We start from the raw sequence: 6,532 nt of genomic DNA, 5'->3' as shown, positions 1-6,532 counted from the left end.
GAGGATGTAGGACTCGGGAGCTATAATAGGTTTGGTAACCAGTCTATATATACAGGAGAATATTTGCAAGGGGAGTTTGGCCGCCTTGTAGGTTTGACTGGCCGCGCAGTTCGGAGGGAAGGAAACTACCTCCCCGCGGCCGGACTCCTTTGGCCAATTTCACTCTCTTTTTTGCCGAATTCTACGATCCGTATTCCCGTAGAAAGGCCTGGTGGTGGAGGCTAGCTAATACTTACCACAGGCAGTCCGAGGAAGACGGTGTTGTGCTTTGTACTTTGTGCTTTATTAAACTCCATTAGCGACACACAAGACATTGGTGCAAAATCAAGTATGTAGCTAATCTTCCTGGAGTTAAAATACTTAACAACAGTACAAATACACTACATCAAAATTACAACATTATTTACATACAACATTTAACTTAACATTTAAAAGTAACATCACATGTGCCTATCAACATGTGCCTATGTACGCATGTGCTCTAACAACTCCTGCCTAAACCTACTCTTAGTTGCTGCTTGTACCTCATGTGGCAAAGTATTCCAAACTGTTAAAGATCTATAAATGAAAGTCTTCTTCAGGGCGTTCGTTTTGGGTTTCATTAAACAGTATGTGTTTCTGCTAGCATGACGTCGAACTCACCGTCTATTGCACTGCCCTTTATACACCTACCAGCGCTTAGTCCTTTTTGGCAAGCTTTCAAGCATACTTGGTAATATTGTTGATTTAAACACCCTTTCTGATAATTCTATACAATATTTAGTTCTTCGCGGTAGTTTCCTTTGTTCGTATGATACCAACTGTAAAATAATGTTAGCCGCTCAAAAGTATATATTAGAAACAAAAAGATTCTAACTGTATGTGTCTTCTGGGATGGGAGGTTTGTTACTCACGCCAGGTCTCGTGTATATTTTAATGTCTTGTAAAATATTTTTCTTTCATTGTAAAAGTGACTGCGAGAATATAAGTTGTACCTAACTTGAGTTCGCAGCCACTTAGTCCATGTCTTTTCATTTGTAATCATTTGTAATCATTTGTAATCACTTTGTTTCTGACTAAAAAAAAAAACTCACGGTGTTGGAGCGGCAGCAGTACCGGTTCTGGTCCGGACAGGAGGCGTCGGACGTGCAGATCGCCAGCGGGTTCCACACCTGACCCTGGAACACACACGGCAAACTTACCATCAGCAGTGGAAAGTTGTTTTTTTTTAACAGTTGGTTTGTTGCGTCGGTGAAGGTTAGACATCCAGGTAATAAGATGCGCAAAAAAGAGTTACTCAAGCAACTGGATATGATTTTGGAAACGGCCAGACGTTTCAGGTAGCATCCACTACCTTTCGTCAGTGACACTGGAGAGTTGTCAGAAAATCAGGTTTATAAGTACGAACTACTGAGTGATTTTTGCTTGAGTAACTGTTTTGTGGTGAGTTTGTTTAAATTATGACTTTGTTTTGTAATTTCTTTCAACATGACTTTCATTTTTTGTTGGCGTCGGACGTGCAGATCGCTAGCGGGTTCCACACCTGACCCTGGAAGACACACGGCAAAATCACCGTCAGTTAACCAATTAACAATTGAATAAAAAAGAATATTTTTTTCTTTTTTTTCCATACTTACAGACAAAGAAAAACTATTCTTTTAACTACCCAAACCCCACAAATTTTGGAAAAGGTGGGACATTACGTCTTCCATGGTTTAAGAGAAGTCAAACCCAACAGACATAGTTTTAGAAATAGCTATAGTTTTAGACAATTACCTTTTATTATGTAGATTCTGTTTCAATGTTCTTTTATCTTCGTTATTTGCAATAATAGTCTAGGCGATCGGTGCAAAATACGGGTAGAATTGCTCAAATTGTGATAAAAGCATGAGACTTGGCATGCTGAAGCAGGAGTACCTAATTAACATTTTCAGGGGTGGAGCCATTGCAAAAAGTGTGTTACTTAGCAACGGTTGCTAGGCAACTTGTTTTTCCAACAAAACAGTATTTTTACCTTCTAATTGTGCCTAAAAACCAAATATATTATGCAAAAATGAGGTGTATTGCTGTATCTGACATCACTTTGTATGTTTAAGTCAATCTTAAGCCATTTTAAAACAAATCTCACCATAAAAGGCTGGTTTTGGGGGGAATTATAAGTCGAAAAGTGTATAAATTAGATTTTATAATCATGCATATTTTCTCGTTACCTATGGGGCCTTGAAAAGCATATTTGATTGATAGAGCTGAACATTCTCTGAATGGTAAACTTTAAATTTCAAAATCCATCAGTTCTATCAGGAGATTTTTAAAGTGTTTGAAGATTAACACATCCACAGATTTAAATCAGTAGATTGGGTGCTATGGCCGTTGCTAGGGACGGCTTAATTTTTGGGCTGTGGTCTGCACATTTTGGCTTTTGTGCCACTATATTAAGGTCCAACGGCATGAAATTTGGCATGAGGATAGCTTGGTTTTTGCGCAATAATTGTGAATTTTATGTTTTAGATTCATGCCTGAAAAATTTTATGATTTAGCTTATTTTGGGTAAAAATAAGCAAAAATGTATATTATTGGCTTCTGTACAACTATATGACGGCCAAATAACCCAAGTTTCTGTATGGGGATAGCTTGGCACTATGCACTAAGATAGTGTGTTTCATGTTTTCGATGCAGACTTCAAAAATTCCATTATTTAGCTTTTTTCGTTAAAAATAACCAAAAATGTATACAATTGGCTTCTGACCCACTGTATTATGGTCTCGTCAATTAAAATTGGGCATAGATGGGCAGGGGGATAGCTTCAGGGCACTTTTGTTAGATACAGGCATTCAGAATCCTATTCTTCAGCTTATTTTAGATAAAATAGCCAAAATGGATTTTACTAAATTAGTTTGTGCAACTTTATTACGACCTAATGACCAAATAGTTGGCATGGGGATAGCATGGATTGTTGAAACAAACCAAGATTCAATTACATCTTTATCAAGGTTAGCATTTGACAAGATCTCGAAGTCAACCCATACAACCATATGTCAAGATTTACATCAAAAATATGTCAAGATATCAGCTTGGGCATTTTCTCTGAATGCATTAGGACATCTGCTAATGAATGTTTTCCCAAGTCCTAGATAGAGTAGCATCCACAACGCATCAGATTAGAGCAAATTACAGAAGTGCACATTCACAGTGTTTGCTCGTGAAGGACTCATATTCAGTATTAACAATTTATTCTTATCTAATCTAATGTAATCTAAATCTTATCTAAGTACAAACATGTATTTTCTTAACATGTCATTAGATGTTTTCAAACTTCATCATCAAAAGTTGACCACTCTCATACGACAACTAGCGATGAAGCGTCGTGAGTTTGAGCACGTAAAAGAGTGTGTGATGCTAGGTAGGACCCCCCGCCTCGTACATATCTATTTTTATTCAATTTTTACTAAGCACTGTGATTTATGTAAGTTCTATCAGACTTTTGGAGTAAATTAATCAACTTAGTAGTGACTGAAAGTATTTTCAAATTCATGAATTTGACTTTCGACAGCAATGGAGTATTCTACATCGTACGTGTAAGATTGAATATGTCACCTGCTGATGGTAAATTTCAGCATTGTTGCAACAGACATTATCACGCATGAGCCAGAAATGTACATTTTTGGGCAGAAATAACAAAAAATTCCATTTTGTATTCAGAACAACGAAGTAATCAGCATTCAATACTTGGCTGCCGTGGCAGTTATTAAATTACATGTTTGTACCGAATCTCGGGAAAATTTCTTTAACTGTCATGTAACAGGAGCCAACAAGAGTTCCGAGATCTCATACCTCCATGAAATACGGGCTTGACATGTAAATTTATTCTTAAATTATGCAAATGACCTCTACATAAACATAATAAATGCATCGTGATGTTAACTTTTTATTAACTTACACATGTTCCAAGTATGAAATTCCCATCATTTACCACTAAAGAGTCATAGAATTTTGAGATAAATTATGCAAATTAGGTCCGTATTTGCATAATTGGTATCTGGTGATATTCCTCCTGCCATAGATTATAAACATTACATGTATCAACTAGAGAAGTAACATTTGCAAAGCAAATGCATCATGTTTACCTTCGGACATGGTCTGCCCTGTTAATTTTTACTCAAACATATTCACATACATGTACTACGAGTATATGGTGACAGGAGCAGAGCAGACCATGAAGTTTGCAACATTATGTAACCCCACACCAGTCACCATGGTGACAGACATCAACAAATCATGTCATTGGCCAGGTCAGAGGTTAGTGTTTGGAGAAGAGGAAATTGAGTAAAAACAATATGTTTTCCTTCGGTAAACATAAATACCCATGATGTAAAACACTGGAATTACACAATTTCCTCATTAATTATGCAAATGAAGTCATTATTTGTATAATTTGCATCCAATAATGTAGATCTCTGCCTAAGCTACCCACATACCAAAAATCAAGAAAATACATTGTTCCTTTGTGAATTTATCGGCTCTGAAAGGTTTCGCCAGAAACCCCCTTGCAGTTCCAGAACAAGCTGTTAGGTGGACCAAACCCACACCACTTACTACTGGCAGGTAAAGCTATCCACCACTCAAAAATCAAGACCATAGCATGTCCAGGACAAAAGATACAAAAAACGGAAATTCTGCTGCAGTACCAAGGTCATCCACCAGGAGGCCCATATTTGACCTTGCCCTTTGTCTTTCCTAGACTTACCAACATACCAAATATCATCACAATCCATAAAGGTTTTATGAAGTTATGCTGACCACAAAATTGCGAAAACACACACAGACACACACACAGACATACAGACAGACACGCCAAAAACAATACCTCCATTTTTCATGGAGGTAAAAATCTACATTTTTAGTTAAAAATAGCTCCAAATGCCACAAAACTGGAGACAAAATGAGATTCCTCCATGCATACATTAAGATACTTCACTCAAAATGGTCAGGAAATAGACATTTCCCCACAAGTCTCCCTCTATTGCCATTTATGAAACCATTTAAAAGTACTATCTCCTGCGTTGCTAGGGAGGTATATTTTCCCTAGCAACGGTTACCATAGAAACATAATATAGATTTCCAAGGCCCTTTAAATTAATAATTTTCCTCGATTAGGAGTTTTCTTCAAGTTTTCCATATAGTGTGCACTCCATTTTGCTGGGAAAGCAGCCAAGTGCCTCCTTAGCAACGGCCCTAGCAACGGTTTTCCCCACAGAAGGCCTTTAAGAATAGAACTTTTAGACACTCATATCTCCGGATAGAATAGACGGATTTTTATGATTTAAAGCTTGAAATGTAGGAAATGATACAAAAAGTCAGATGAATGCATGCAGCAGGCTCAAATATGTAATCCGAATATTTTACAGGTTTTCAAAAGTAAACATTCTATTTTTTACCAATTTTTACCAAAAATTCGAATTTCGAAAGCTCATAACGAATCGAACATGACATATCGAAACAAAATTAACATTTTGTTAATCCTTGGTTCCTGTTTTATTCATTCCATGAGTTACACTGAAAAATAATCCGTATTTGATTATTTGACGCTCCCCTTTGCATTATAAGTGCAAAAGGAAGCGGTTCATATGAGGTCAAAGTTCAAGGTCAGATAGCAAGGTCAAAGCTACCAATGTGCAACGGCTATCATATCAAAAAATATTCCACAGACACCCTTCTTTTCAAAAACCATGATGAGAATTTGCCACCCCAGGTGGTACCGATATCTCCTGGCCCATGGACTACAAGTACAACGTGTTGTGAGTACGCCAAACGCGTTCTTACCAACAACCTTACAGCGCTTCTAAAGTTTTTGTAAAAATCCTCTTGTTAAGAGAGAAATATTGCGTCATTTTTATATGCAGACACCAGGCATCTCTTACCTGCATTTCTGTACACACAAAAAATGCAAAAGCTGGCAGAAAAATAAAATTTTAGCATCTATTCCCGTGCAGACCACAGCCCAAGCCGTCCCTAGCAACGGCCATAGCAACCAATCTACTGATTTTAAGTCTGTGGATGTGTTAATCTTCAAACACTTATATCTCCTGATAGAACTGATGGATTTTTGAAATTTAAAGTTTACCATTCAGAGAATGTTCAGCTGTATCAATCAAATATATATTTCAAGGCCCCATAGGTAACGGGAAAATATACATGATTATAAAATTTAATTTCTACACTTTTCTATTAAAAATTCCAAAAATTATCAGCTTTTCGAAGCACATTGTGCTTTACAACGGCTCAAAATTTATTTTGATATAAAAAGTGATGTCAGATACAGTAATACACCTCATTTTTTTCACATTATAATTGGTTTTCAGGAACAATTAGCAGGTACTAGCTTCCTAATACATCGTTTTCTTGGAAAAGCAGGTTGCCTAGCAACCGTTGCTAGGCAAAGGACAGTTCGCGATGGCTCCACCCCTGAAATTGTTTCTAGTGTCGTGTAGAACATTTGTGCCAAGTTTCATGCTTTTATCACCATTTGAGCAATTTTCGCACCGATCGCCTAGGC

This window comes from Branchiostoma belcheri, unplaced genomic scaffold (assembly GCF_001625305.1).
Source record: "Branchiostoma belcheri isolate BF01 breed outbred unplaced genomic scaffold, Haploidv18h27 scaffold179, whole genome shotgun sequence".
In the NCBI taxonomy this organism is placed as follows: Eukaryota; Metazoa; Chordata; class Leptocardii; order Amphioxiformes; family Branchiostomatidae; genus Branchiostoma; species Branchiostoma belcheri.
Note: the sequence above shows the minus strand (reverse complement) of the source record.